This window comes from Acanthaster planci, linkage group LG02 (genome assembly GCF_054643075.1).
Source record: "Acanthaster planci isolate LZ-2023a linkage group LG02, COTS_SCS, whole genome shotgun sequence".
NCBI classification, from domain to species: Eukaryota; Metazoa; Echinodermata; class Asteroidea; order Valvatida; family Acanthasteridae; genus Acanthaster; species Acanthaster planci.
Window position 1 is genome coordinate 29,642,863 of NC_141778.1, and position 15,697 is coordinate 29,658,559.

At 40.8% G+C, this 15,697-nt stretch overlaps 2 long non-coding RNA genes across 2 annotated transcripts; one reads left to right on the forward strand and one right to left on the reverse strand.

Annotated features, from left to right (window-relative positions):
- Positions 1 to 2,230: 2,230 nt before the first annotated feature.
- On the forward strand, positions 2,231 to 9,674 carry LOC147800122 (uncharacterized). Its single transcript, XR_015424100.1, has 2 exons — positions 2,231 to 2,509; positions 8,700 to 9,674. It is a non-coding gene; the product is annotated as an uncharacterized LOC147800122 (long non-coding RNA).
- A 2,462-nt stretch (positions 9,675 to 12,136) lies between these two features.
- On the reverse strand, positions 12,137 to 14,580 carry LOC147800123 (uncharacterized). The gene is made up of 2 exons (XR_015424106.1): positions 13,866 to 14,580; positions 12,137 to 12,452 (listed from the first exon to the last, which is right to left on the reverse strand). It is a non-coding gene; the product is annotated as an uncharacterized LOC147800123 (long non-coding RNA).
- Positions 14,581 to 15,697: the final 1,117 nt, after the last annotated feature.

Below are 15,697 nucleotides of genomic sequence, written 5' to 3' on the forward strand. Positions count from 1 at the left end.
GAAGGGTCAACGAAAATTCATGGGTTTGCAACAGGTTCGAGGGGCTAGAAAATTGCCGTAGGTATGCCACAGGACAGAAAACCAACAGAACAGAAAAACCAACATTCAGACAAAAACAAGAAAAGTTCCGAGCCTTATATTTTGATTTTGGGAAAGCTTTAAAGTAGATTGTTCAGAGCTTACTCGATCGCGAATGTTAGCTTCCATCATTTAACCATCAACAAGAACTACTACGTTTCAGTATTAAGGCGAAGTAGAGTCCATACCGAGGGCCTAAAAATACTTCGTCGTGTGCCCGGCAAAAGGTCGTAAGCACGCTCAAAAAAAAAACGTTCAAAAAAAAAGGATGTTTTACTGAATTTCCACTCAATTTTAGTTGTCTATGAGACAGACATTTTGAATAAAATACAATACTATAATAGCCATTACCAGTTACTCATCGGATTACAAACCGTGGCTTTTAACCATCAAATCAAGGAAACAGCGAGACTCAGTTGAGATTAGTTGTTGTTGATAGGATCAGAGGGAAAAAGGAGGTTTTTCAACAGCCTAAATCGGCAAGCAGATGTCTCTACAGGCGATGATTCATTATTTTCAGGTTGTATTTTCCTGTCAGTAAGGTATGCTTTTTAATCCTTATTTATTACACAGATTAGGGTAAAATAAGATTGTTGCCTTATGGGAAATTTTGTAATCGAATGTATTTCCCATATACATCAAGACACTATTGATTCATTCCTTTGTCACTCCACTGTACTTACCAGTCTCGCTGTGGTAGGCGTAATCATCAAGTCCGAGACTGAAACGCAATAAACAACGATGCGACAACACCGTTTGCTGATGGTGAAATGGTTATTACATTGTAAGCGCTAATGACCCCCATCTCGGCATGAATTCATTGACATTTACCCCTTCATTATACGGAAGCGTAAAATAGACATCAATGGAATAGCTTTGACAGATGGCATGCATGGCGATCCAAAAAGGGAAGGGGAAATTCCTCCCTTTAAAATAATGAGAGAAAGATGGGTTTTTGTGTATTTCATTTGTCTTCCTTCCAATGACAAAATGCAGACTCGCTCCTCACAAGGGCCGCAAAAGGTTATAAACCATTCCAAATGTCATGCACCCACCAAAACAAATTGCTCCCTTGGTGTGATCCACCCTTGGTTCTGTTATTTGCCGTTTGCCCGAGCCGCCCACACCCAAAACCATGCATAATTCTCAATTTTCACCGTCAACAACCAAAATTTACTTGGGAAAGTTGAAAGTGTTCTGGCTTTCCTCTGGTGTTGTCAGTCATGCAAATAGTGTCAGCGCATTATTCTTTGTTTTGTAGCTTAAAAGGAGGCAATAGAATTTTTTTCAGTAGAGGGCGCCAGTAATTGGTTGCTGACCAGTAAACGAACTGCTCTAAACAAAAACATTTTTTCAAGATGCTGTCAGTCGCTTGTGTTTTATTTTAAATGGATACTTTTATTTCCCCGGCTTTGTTTGTTTCAAAAGTTTGTCGTGTGTTCTTGATTTAATTAAGTATTCATTACAGATTGTGATGTCATTAATTTGAATATCATAAGACGTATTTCGTTTAATAGTTAATGGACCATGATTTTCAACGGTATTACTAAGTGGTTGTGGGCTTTTGATTGTGCAGAAGAAAAGAGTCTTTTGCCTGACAGTGCTGCTATTAAAGTTTCACCAATGTTAGGCCTATAGTTTGCTTGACAAACAATTTTGTACTGACTGTTACGCGCGCATTGGTCAAATTAAGAAAACATTACCATTATCAGCGCTAAGGGAAGCATTTTGGGGCCACGTGACAAGATTCATATGTGTGCTTGGTGTAAATAGGAACTGGAATTTGTGACGCCGAGTCAGATATTCGTTCTGCGAATTCGAATAAGATGAACACATGTCAATTCAAATGAATTTCGCATGCTAAGTTCTGTGCCGTAAATTATTTTTGCATGCCATTCGCCCGAAGCATTAAACGGTCTGTAGCAAGAAATTTCAAGAAGTAAATCACTGCTATGTTTGAACATGTTTTGATAGACAGAAGATAATTGCATCGGTCAAAATGTACAAGACTTGTTCGGGGAAGCCGCCATTACGCTCATCAGTACGGATCACATGGGTCGACCACGACCAAATTATTTGGCCATTATCAGAAAAATGGCATGCGAGAGTTACAGAGCTCTCCCAAGCCACATACTAAAAAGGCTGACACCAGGCAAATTAGGAACTTCTATTAACAAAGCAAATAGTGTTGTCTGATAGTCCGCATCCGGGTTTGCTTAACCCTTTTCTTGGCCAAAAAGAACACCGTTTTTGGTCCCAAGTGTCAGTCTTGCACCTTTTAGCCTGCCTGCAGAGGGCGCTCTACACATACTGTCACTTGTAGAAACATGGCTGCTTCTAACACGACCTACAAGTTACATGTACGTGACTTGTGTAAAACTTTTATCATTATTTATGCTCTACTTGTGCTTGAAACATGGTGACAGTGGTGGTAAGCATCAAAATCATTTATAGAAGCCTCTCTAACAATAGTTTGTCTGCTGTTGGCCCAAATAGCGAGATTTCCGATTGTGCGTTTTACGCCAAACCCCCATTCCCATGGAAAATTACTGTAGTCTGTATACTGCATACATGATGTACATACATGTACGTATGTGTGTACAAGTACGTTTATATTTTGGCATTGTGTTGCATGTACAGTCAGAAAGACTGACAGTACATTACTGTCGCATTGAACACGTTGAACTATGACATCCAATGTGACTTCTGCAGGAAATGCTCTCTCTCATTTCAACTTTTGACAAATGACTCTTATTGTCTCAGTTTCTCTACCGTTGATGTCATGACTGTGTTGACCGTGGTGTGATGTTGCACAGCTACTGCGCAGGGTTCAATACTTAGGATTTTTTCCCTACACAGTCTGAACATGCTGAGTAACTGACCATGTGAAGAACTCAGGAACATTTATTACTCACTGGCGACTGTGAAGCACCATTTAATGTAGGGAGACTGATTTGAATCAAAGCATTCTGAGCAATCTCATGTCAGTATGCAGAGAGTTCACGTATGTCAAATTTGCTGTAACTTATTTCCTCATCAGGCATCACCAAATGCAGGTTTCCTCTTTCCAGTGAATGTAACTTGGTAGTTTGAGTCCAATAATTATTAATCTTTCGTTGAAAAATGGAAAACTAAGCGAGGTCTACATGCACCATTGATTTTTGACGGTTTGGGAATACTTCTTAAATGAAATTTGGTCATTGGAAATTTAAGTTAATAGAAATTAAAACTTAAAGGAATAAGCTTCCTTTCATGTAACAACCATTTTCATTTGTTTAGGAGATGAAGGGGCACTTTTTGGCAAATCAGACATTGACATAGGGAGGATTGACCTGCCATTCGTTACAATCCGGTCTACCTATAGCAACTGCAGCGTTTGTGTATGCAGTGTGCAGTGGCTGTGACTGGTACCAGACATATCCACGACCCTCATTTTCACCAACGTTTTGTCGATCCGACAATATATGGGAATTCTGAAGTTTTTACATTTCAATTTGCGTGTGCTTCAATTGATTTAGTACTCTCCAATCCTAGATGACAAGGAGACATCTCTCCTGTTTCAAGGCCTATACATGTATCTACCAGATTACATTTTGGTGCCACTTTTGGCCTGTTTTTACTGAGCATGCCAGTCTGATCAGTTCATCCCATGTAGAAGGGCGTACCCTGTGGACGTACGCATGTGTACACTTGGCATGTGCTTGCTCATATAGCAGTACCAAGAAGAGGTAAGTTTTGTCGTTCGATTTACTCGTACTGTTTGCTTCTACATAACCACGATAACTGCAGAACCCCTTCTCTTTCATAAAGAATAAGATATCAAATCAGTGCTCTGAAATATTCTTGACGATATTCTGATCACGGTGCTACGCAGCCCTTCCATATTTCCGTTCTCTTCATTTCTGATTTCGAAGATGAACTTGCTGAATGTCTTACATGTACTGTATTAATATTGATTGATGGCTTATTTCCATTTCACAGATTTCTTGGCTGAAACTGATGCTACTGGCACTAGTGAAAGCAACTTTGAAAGTTTGAGGCTCTGACAAACTTAACAAAGAGTGGATTACGCGTTGCTGTATGGTGGTCCGTCCTTGCCAATAGATCGGGTACCAAAGAAGTCTTGGTCAACAGCCAGACCTTACTATGTGGTTGTGAAGGACTCCAACTTTCTTTCAAGGTTTGAGGTTCATTAACACAAGCACAGAATGAAACTTTGCATTTATGATGAATGCCGGCCAGCTGAGGAAACTATTGATCCCAACTGCTTTGTGGAGAAGCATTCCAGACTGTCCAGCAACTGAAGATTGCCATCCATGGCCAACGTCAAGTTGATGACGGCATTGTGGACACAGAGTTGCCCATTCAGAAAGACCTGTTTGATGAATTGGAATCTCTTGCCCAAGTCAATCTCTTCCACTTGGACCCACTGACGATCTTCAGCTCTCTGTGAGAAGGATGGCACTGGCAAGTTTTCAATAGCAAAATGGACTTTCCATATTTGGTAGCTCACACTCACAGCTTCGATGAGAGAAAGCCCCTATACCAGTATCCGGCTGATAGTAATTTGGAAATTATCCACAAAGGCTATATATTCAATTTAAAGTTCGTTCATGGAATGGGAAACTTATTTCATTTCCATTACTTCTCAAAGTAATTCCTATTGCATCCATTGTGACTTGTCCAATTTCCCTTTTCTTCATACATAAAGGCTCTTTTATGACTTACTAGCTATCATGATTATGTTGGATAGCAGGCATGCAACTTCACTTTAGCAAGCAGTAATTCTCACATTTTTTAAGTTGAAACGTTACATACTAATAATCCTTCACATTCGTTTCCTTGAAAGCCATGGACATTTGGACCTTTCGTTATTTGCCTGATGAAACACACACCTATGCCACATCTTTCACATTTTTCTGTTCAATTTGGTGTGGAATGTCAATGGATGCAATACACAAGAAAACGTTCAGCCGGTGTTTCAATGCATAGTGGCAAAACACATCTTGGTTTTTTTTTTCAATAAATTTCTCATTTTTAAAGTTTTCCCAGAACAATGACATACTTGCGCACGAGGGACCAGAATCTAAACTACACAATTCAGTCAATTCCATCGAGCTAGATTTCTTTTTTCGGATTGAGTTATTGTAGACACTGCTGTGCAGTGTATTTTACATGTACAGAACCGATCCAGCCAAGTACCATGCATTGTACATGTATATGTACACTGCGACCAACGGCCTGTTATGCAAATACATGTACGTGGATGAATGAGACCGTAACGACGTCCATGTTCATTATGCATGTGTACATGTACAGTACATGGGGTTCCCATGTACATGTATATTACTCGCTACGGTGGGGATATATACCGTGAGTTTCAACATCACCTGGCAATGTTGTAGGGGCAAATAGACCCCAATTTCAATAATAAACTTCATGTGAACTTAATGTACTTTTGTGTCGTTCATTCCCGATGCACTGAATATGCAAGGCATACGATTAATGCGTGAATTAACGTAATCTGTTGTGAGTTAGGTCGATAGATCGAATGCATACAGTCGGGAAGAGGAAAAATTCAGCGAACACTTTTAACAAATCTGAAACCCCTTACACCTTTTCCACCACGGCCTACTTTTGAAACTTTGAAAAAACTTCGAATTCTTCGTTTCGAGTCTGCCAAAATGTACCAGAACGCAAACAAACTACCTCACACGAAAAGAGCTTTACACAATAATCAGCTCTGGAACTATTTGTCGATATCACTTTCACAAAATTACGTTTGGAAAAGACCTGATCCTGCCATGAATATATTTTGATCGGGTATTTTTAATTCCGAAAGTGAAAATAAGACGTACGTTTCATGAAATGAAGCAGCTGCTTGCCTGGCACGAATAATTCTCATGACCCTCATTACGTACGTAAATGACCCTGAAAATGGGACATTCGCAGTTAATAACTTCCTACTGATTCTACAAGACCGGTTTTCTGGCAGTTCGGGCGCAATCCAGTTATTCAAGCCCCATTGAAAAACTGTGCAAAATCCGCACAGTTCAGGGCCCAATAACATGCATACCAACACCCCTGAGGTTTCCAAAACACAGATTATTATCTGCTCCTATATCTTTCAATTTTTTTTCAATGTTTTTGTTGGTTAACCAATTAATTGTTTTATTATTCCTGCAAAACAAAATCACCCCGAAAAAAAGTGATTTCTTTTGGAAGTCTGCTTGAGTGGCAACCCTCAATTTTCACGGGCACCTACGATCATTTTTCAACCGTATTGTTTAGCTATTCTGCTCTCAGAAGAAAGCCCAGAGACCCAGGGAGTTGATCCTGGCAACGATTTACACAATCTCACAATTTTAGGGGCCAAACACAGTCCTTTTCCAAAAGATACTGTGGGGGCATTTTCAATGCTAATGAGCTGGCCAGAAATTCCCACTTAATTAAGTAGACTGCTCTCTTCGTCTCTTGTGAATATAGCGCCCTCTACTGGTAGTGCTATTCGGCTGTGATCGCCAGCCCATGTCGCCTGCACGGTGCACCGGTCAAAACAGTAAAACCAGTTCTGGGGCAAGATTAACTTGTAATACCTGTGGGCAAGCATGGAGGAAGGAACATATGGTGCAAGTGACCTGAAACGTCATTCTCTAACAGAAGTAAACATACACAGCAACGCGTACATGCACTTTGGGTGCACATATAGAATTCACATGTATAGACATAGGATGCGAGTGGCGTTTTGAAGACATGCTCAAAATGCCCTGTTCTTATCCACTCCGTTGATCATAGCATCCGTAATACAGGTTTATCTGCGTGATTCTTTTTGCGTTTTTGTCATGAAATAATCCGGTCTCGTGCAGTTGGAGTTTTCGGATCGGAATGCCCTGGTTGTAAAAACCGAGACTAGGCTACGGGTTCCCCTGCGATAACATGTGCATGTTGAATCGTACGGGGACCATTTAAACCTTTCTTGTGGTCACTGATAATGACAAAAAACTTCTAAACTTGGTAGTATTTACCAGTCCATTGTCTGCAGAGAACAATGGTGGCAAAACTGTGCACGTGGTCACCCGCTCTGCCAATATGTTTTGCCATAGTGTCAACAAAAACAAGCGCCAACGTGCGTCAGCAAAGCGCCAACAAGTTATTCAAACCTGTGTGTACAGCTTGCTTCATGCAGTGCCGCATTATATGCGTAAACAAATGGAACGTGGTATCCAGACGCAAGGGTACTTTGCCAGTCATTTTATATACATTTTTCTTTGTGTGAGGAAGGGTACCCTGCTAAATGCAAGACGTGCATGTTTCTTACGTACAGTACTGTCCTACATTTACACGGTGCGTGAATTATTTTGCGACGAAGTCGTACTATCTAGCGTTTCAGCGTGAGAAGACTATACAGAAGTTAAAGGTAACTTTGACGACTTTATTGGTTTTGAAAACTTCTCAGGGAAAGTACCCGCCCATCGGAACCATATGACCTGCAGTTGTGCTTGCTCGAAAACATGAAACACGTGTCGCAATCGGTCAACCGTTTAAGGTTAGCAACAGTTTTTCCGTAACTAGTGTAGTTATGCCAACTACTTTAAAAAATATTTCTTGTGGATAAAGAAAAACAGAAAACTTTGTTCGGTTTGGTTGATATCTGCACACTGACAATATTTCAGCCCATGATTGAACAACTTAAGCATTGTATCATGCGTAAATCAATTTTAGAAGACGCAGCGCGGAAAAGATATCGTTAATGTACATAATGTACATTTGCAGAATTATGGCATTTTTTCCACTTAACATTAATCAAAAAGTTGTTATAAAGTGTTTCATGTTAACTGAACTGTATTTTAAAGCTGCTGGGAATTGTTTGTCTGGGAACTAAATTGCATTACGTTGATTCTGAAATAAGGTGTGAGGCAATTTGAGCAATCTCTCCGGTTCTCTCGGATTTGTTGATAAATTTGTCGCAAATCTTTTAGCTGTTTTTGCTTTGCATGCAGGAGCCGCTGCCCTGACAGTCTAAACATTTTTACTAACCGACGTGGATTCATTAGCCGCGTAATCCCACCACCGAGCGCTACCTATATGCGATTTTTTTACTTCACTGATATTCAAGACTAATAGAGTGAGCTCGTCAGTACGCGCGATCTTAACTGCAAGCTGCAACCAAGACAATTCTGCCAGAATTGAGTTTTCAAGCCCAGGAGAGCGCCATCAATTGTTCATAGAATATGAGCACTAGAAGAGAGCATGCGCGCCAACTTAGCTGCATTTAGCTAAATCACGATACATGCAGCTAGATCACGAAACAACTTCGCATGTACGCTGACTTAAACCATTGCGCAAGATCTTTCTTTATGCGCGTGCGCGGCGACTTCATTTTTTTTTTATTGCGCAATCTGGCCAGAATCTTTATATATTACATCCGAACACTTTAAGTAAGGAGAGCGTGTTGGCCTAGTGGTAGGCACCCTAACGCTCAAGCGTAAGGTCCGGGGTTCGATTCCCTCCCCTGATCCAGAGGAGTTGTGAGACCCTTTTACTTCTTTTTACTTGGATTTTAATAGTAAAAAAGTGTAAAAGTTCCATTTTATTTTATTTTATTTTATCTTGTTCCCTAGACACCCGCCACGGAACTCGGACCTACCGCAGGTTTCCCTGCTTCGGCCGTCGTCCCGAGCCGGACTCGAACCTGGGGCCCTCTGACCAGCGGGCAGCACCTCTACCACCACCGCTGTTTGGGTCCCCGAAAGACTAAAGCTCTTCCTATATATTTATCTATGAGACTCGGCAAAGAGGTTTAAAATGTAAAAAGAACCTCTGGGATTCGAACCCGGGTCGCAGGAACAGAAGTTTCAGGCCTTACCTCCCTGGCCACCGGCACTTCGTGTTGAGCTTTCGAATTTTAAATATATAAAGCGGTGCTTCATACTTAGTAATACAACCGGAACCCTGGATTCTATACAACCCCAGTGCCCCACCAACGTCGGACAGAGTCGACTCAAAGAAACTGTACAACGGGCATGTTGTACTTGGGAAAAATAAACCACGCCCTATGACGCCTGGACGAACATGCCCGAATGGGTCCCATAACACCGCCTCTGTCCCCGGGGAACTGGTTGCATTTAAAAAAGATTTTTAAAACCCGACCGGTTAATTAATACAAGGCAGGGAGCAGTCTCGCGACTGTGGGAAAGGGTGTATAGGTCTTCGGTAAAATCCTCAAAGTGTTTTTTTCTGTCTGAATTTGGTAGTGCATAATTCGTAACGTTTCCTTTGAGGGGGTTTTCTTTAGTTTCCTTAAAAAAATTTAGTGAACATTTACCTGGGAAAAATCCCAATTAAAAGAATAGTGCACTTTGGGGATTCCCCGAGGCACCTTCAGTGAAATTAGCCGAATTCAAGAAAAGGGAAAAGGGTTAATACATTTTTATTGAAAACTGGCAAAGTCTGGCCTTTATTCAGTCTACTCTAAATAATTTCACAAATACTACTTCGGGCCGACATCACTTTCTTTTGGTCTAAATCAGAAAAGTATCCAAGCAACTTAGAAATAAATATATACTTCTCAATGCAATAAAGTACTTGTAAAAGAACGCTTCATAGTTTTTAAATCTGAGAATTCTTTGCAGTAGTCAAAAATGTGTTTCTGTCAAGCAGAATTCTTTTTTCCTGGAAACAGTAACTTGACGGGTACGGGTTGGCGTTCTCCCGTCAGAATAACATCTTTAGCAATAGAACACCTTTTTTTCTCCGCATTTCTTTGGAGAGAAAATGCACTGGAAAGGATTGATGGACTAAAGATTTGTGAATTACTAAGCACTATCAGCCTCTGATGAGGTAGTCTTTTTAAAGTCGCTGTTTGTACAAGATTACATGTTAACATTACAAGCATAGTGCGATACCAAGACTCTAATGCGTCAGCAGAAATTGAACACCTCAAAATGTTGATATATACAATGTATTGATTTGTACACCTTTACATTTGATGGCCCAACTAAGTAAAGGAAATGATCTAAGATAAATAATCGCAGCATCACATTGTAGAAGATAGCATTGAGCAACATATATTACACATTCAGAGTTTTGAGGTTTTAGTTTTTCACTTGAATACCGTCAATTTTGAAAACTAAATTTTTTTCTGAAATTATCAAAAGCTGAAATTATACATGTTTTATTTCTTTCTTTGATGGACACTTTAATCTCCCCTAGCAAACGCACACTGTGAAGTATCATCTTTCAAAACACTGCACGGAGTCGTGTGTCCAACTTGCGAATGAACAACCAAACATTGCGATGTTTAAGGGAAATGGTTTGTGAAAAAGATAGAGGCACATGCCGCGGTTAGTTGCACACAGTTTGCATTGTACAATTAGCATTTTGGGTTGATCAAATTGTAACCAGTTGTTTTGACGCAGGTCACAGAGGCTAAAGACTTACATATATCATATTCTACATACATGTATCATATCCAATCGTAAGTATAAGACTTACATCCTACTAGAAAAAAAATCACCTACTAGACTGGGATAAGATCCGAGAAAATGTGGAAAACGGAAACATGTTTTTGATACTCAACACTGATTGGATTTGCCCAACCACAGCTGTAATCATAAGAGAACTTGGCACTGGTCATTTAGTTCTGCTCACCACGTTTAATCGATCCCTAAAGTGGTTTCAGAGCGCCCTCTTGGAGCTTGCACAACTGCTCCACTTTTGCATTCAATAAAGAGAAATGGGTGATTATCATCTGGCTATTGTCTACGTGTCTGTGGTTGATACCTACAGATGGTAACGCCGAGGAGTATTTGGGAAATTCTGTTATCAGCGCAATGTCACAAAATAATGTCAGACAGTCGAGATCCGAAAGGGTTCAGTACTCTCTCACCCAACTCCAGTGTAAGAAATTTAGTTAAATCACACTTCTTTTATATGCGTATCTACTCAAATCACAAAAGCATTTTTGATTGGAATCGCACACAATTCCTCAAAATATTATTATTCAAAGCGTACTTGTGTTTATATTCAGGAGAGCATAGCCTCACGATTTCGGGAACCAAGGGCATAGGGCAATTCAAAATAATTTGCAAATAATTTGCTTTTTAAGAAATGTGCAAGTAGAAATCAGATCCTCTTTTTCGCCAGCATAGCAGTAATTCCAAAAAAATCAAACTAGTTGGTCACTTAGTTTGGGTCAATTATGTTGTAGGGAGGATAAATACAATCATACGATGTGCAAGCGCACATAACCACGAAGTGGAATTTTTATCAGGATTTGTGCCCAGTATGTCATACTGTCGATTTCAAAGGTCATTTTACAGTACTGGTTTCAGTTGTAGTTGACAGTGACTGTTAAAGCAGTACAGTTTAATCTTTCGGTTTCTAGCCCCCAGAACCAGGGGAAGGTATTTAAAATGCCGATATTATAATGTCCCTTAAAATACGAAAAATACACTTGCATTGTTGTGGTTTTGGGCAAATGATATACACCGTACTTCGATGGCCGACTTCCTTTGTGCCATTTCACAGAACCGTGAAATTGGTTGCAGTATAGCGGCGCTCACTTCACCATGGCAACATCGGCAGACTGAGTGGATCCAGTTAACGCAAAGCAATTTTGGCTAATTTCTCCAATTTATGGGGAGAAATTACAAATATTATAAAACACCCTCCAGAGTTACCATGGGAAACAAGTCAATTTTTGTTGCACCTGAAAGAATCGATCGTGAGGTAACTCAGGTTACATAACTTTGAAGTGAACTTCGTCGGCATGCAAAGCGGACGGGAGGAATAAATTCAGATTTGCCACGAGAGAGATTTTTTTATTTCAGCGGCCCAACAGAGTTTAAACCTCCCCATGCATCCCTTAATGATCAACTGTTGCGTAGCAACGAAGAGCTATTAACTCAGTGGCATATTAATATTGCTCAGCTAATTTACAATGACTGGAATAATGAATGAATACACCGACTTACACACAAAAATAATACATGTCAATCGTATGAACATATACCGTCACAATCGAATGTAACATTTTCCATTTAATTTCACTTTCTTAAAAAAGTTTCAATTTCAAGAAAGAAAACAAACAATTAGATCAACTTACAGAGCTTATGAGCTACATGCCTGCCGATCGACGCATTTTGGTACTGGTAAATCACAATCCACAGCGTCAAACTAGTTACTGGCAACCTCACCGTCGGCATTAATCCCATTCAGCTCACACAAACGCTCAACCGGGTCGTAATTCATGGATGTACAGCGGGTGTTTCGGAGGCAGGCAAAAGCACACGTGATTGGCTGGGACGTCAGGACGGTTCCAATCACGTGACCTGGGAGGCACTTCTCACCGGCTACGTACAGTGAGGACAGGCCTGGAAATTATAAAGAGTTCACCAATATACCATGTTAGCAACTGAGTTTTAAGTAGCTGAGAGTAGACTTTTTCACTTTAAATTGGCGCTTTTTCATGGCGCTTTACTGCCGTAAGTGCTGCTTTCCTGAATACAACCTTGAAAACTTTGCTCCTACCTTTTTCTCAAAAGTTACTCTGCTGCAAAGTTCTACGTACTGAGGCTCTAGTGCCCGCAAATTAATAATGAAAAGGGTAGTATGCTGTAATCGCAAAATCGTTAGACCAGGTAACTCAATGTAGCTGAACTGGTGTCGGACGAATTGTTTCTCTTCTGCACCAAAGCCAACAGTCATTATGGGATTGGTGTTAACGCCAAAAAATACTTTGGGCGTTATGTCGTTCATTATCTTCATATCCGTTGAAAACTGCATGAAATAGTGGCTATGACTTTATCGAACTTCCCTTGATTATGGGGAGGTACTATCAGCTTTGGTTTAATAGAACCAGGACTTCCAATGCTTTCTGTTTTGAACAAATCAGATCTGGAATAGAGATCTGTTTTGTATGACATTACCCTGAAAAATTGTGTTATTTGACTACTGCAACACAGACGCACGGCAAAGTAAAACATTGGTGTCATTCGTTCAAGGCACCTGTGTCGGTTTCTAAAGACCCCGTGTCTATGGGTGTCACGAGAGGGGAAAAGAGGGCACCTGCCCAGTCCCCCCCCAAAAAAAGGGACAGACACGAGAAAGAGGATAGGAGACGAAAATCAGTGTTGCTTGAAATGTACACCCCTCCACCGTTAACATACTAAAACTCTGGCTAGAGCTACGCCTGTGCCAACTACTCAAGCCCACCTTTGCTGCCGGCGATCCCACGGAAACCGTAGACATTCGCTGCCACACACTGCCCGCCGTTTGTGCGAGGTGAACAAGTCTCTGCCAGAAAATCGAGTAAATATCTTTTTACTGTATCGGTGCAGTGCATTTTTTTCAAGAGCTTAGCCCATGTATTTATTTATAAAGTAATTCTTTGCAGTCATTTTGACACCAAGTTTGCGAAAAGCGAACCTACAGGTCAGCTAAAAGTGTACTGGAAGCCTCAGTGCACGTAGGCTGGTACGCATGTAGTCTTGAACTTCCAATGTGTTGCTATGTGTACCATATATTGGCGCGGGAAAGAACCCCTTACCTCGGCTATCAGCCCAGTACGCATGCATTTATGGTTCTGTGCTACGTATGTTCGCTAAGCAATCGCCTTACTCCATTCCCCTTCAGAATTTATTACTAAAGATAGGTCCCGCGCAACGGCATTCCTTCCCCCTTTATTCCCTCACTTATTTTTGGATGCATTCCCATTCCTCATGGGCATTTGGTAATTTTTTTTTCATTAAACCCACTGCATAAGCCTGAGGTAGTTTTCACCTTACCTCTCAGGCAGCGGTTGCTGGCATCTCTTCTCCAGCCCAGACAACAGGCATACGCCGTCCTTGGAGCGGAGCGGTACCGTATGTGATACCTAATAAAGGTTAAGAGTTGAAGAATGTGCTGAATTGTTATTTTAGGGTATCAATACAAATGATAGGTGACAGTGGAGTCTGTAGAGGTAGGCAAGGTTGAGGTTTCATGTCCTTACTTCAAACGGTGTAAGGCAAAATAAAAAGGACAAAAAATAATGTTTTTGTTCCTCGCTTATTTCCCTTCAAATATTGTGAGGTAGCGTACTGGACTGCGCCCCTTTGGGCTATAAAACACGCTCCTCACAAAAATATCTTGTTTGGACAGATCATTCAAAGGTATAATATAATTGTTCACACTACCACGGCTTCAACTTGTGCTTTTGATGTGATTGTCCAGTGAATGGATTTCAAAGGTAAAAACTCAAGACTCCCAAAAATTGAAAGATATAATACGGGCGCTTCTTATACTTCTTATTCTCGTTCACGTTTCCTTCCAATATGTTCACAATGATAAAAAGAGTTTTGTGTTCTTTACTGATCAAAAGGGTTGAACCAAGCCAAGCTGATAAGGCCAGTGCAATTAACCTTTTGCGGGATCAAAACTAATGTTGTTTCCAGCATTCTTAGTTCAATATGGATCATTCATAATAGTGCACCTCCAAGAGTTTGCAACGTGTTGGCCAATCGCAATGTACGAAATCCATCGACCCAACGCGCATTTGGGAAGGGTCGACAGATTTCACGCGCTGTGACAGGCCAACGCGTTGCAAACTCTAGGAGGCGCACTATTGTGAATCGCCCGTATTTAATGAAACATGCTTCTGGACGTTGTTGAGTTGTACATGTACATCACTGAAGCAAGCTCAAACAACTGATAATTATACACTGTTCCAAGTCCAAAGACAAAAATGCACAATCGAAGTTAACGATATAAACCATTGCACTTTTGGGACATTCTAGGGCAAAATAAAAGACCAGGGTGATCCACGCACAATATTCTTTCGTGTAATTCGATGGAACAATAGCTATAAAGGAAAATGACGCATTTTTATTGTGCGTTTGATGCTTACACTTGGTGTTGAAACTTGTGTATTTTGATTACACTGATATAGCACTGGAATATCAGCTGCAGATTTAAAAAAATTAGAACTTTAGATTTTAGAACTTTAGAAATTAGATTTTAGATTTGCTACTTCCAAAGAATTCAATGTCTTATGCCAGACACGGCGTACCTAAGCCAACACTGATGACAATCACCAGACTATTCCGTCAACATAGTCGAGCAATAACGCGAATGATCCTTCCCATGGTGAGACAGCTAATAGCCATGAGGGTTACACCCTGGGAGCAAGGTTGCAGTGGTCCCCCACCAAACTTACACCACTGAATCAACGGGTCTCCACACTTGAACTTCTCATGGAATGACCGATTGGCAAAGACATGCATGACCACCTCTTTATTATCTTTGCGGCGCGCAGAATTACTATACTGGGGGTCAAATTTTTTTCGGCCAAATGCAAAAACCTCCTGTTAATTTGAACCTCTGTAGATGCTGAACAGCCTAGTTTAGTCACCTTCAACATGCGTACTTCCCCTGAGCTGAATAATTCTTTTCCAGAGCCAGCCTCTGGCCAAGTCCCTTAGGGATTGTATGTAAATATCTGGGCCTGTCTTATATCAAGAGTCCGTCTCTCTGATGTGTCTCTGAGCTGTCTAGACAGCTGTCTGAGTAGTTTCACTGTGTTGGGGGGGGGGTTGTCAAATTGTTGTTGACTGTGGTGGAACCCCCCCCCGACTGGAAA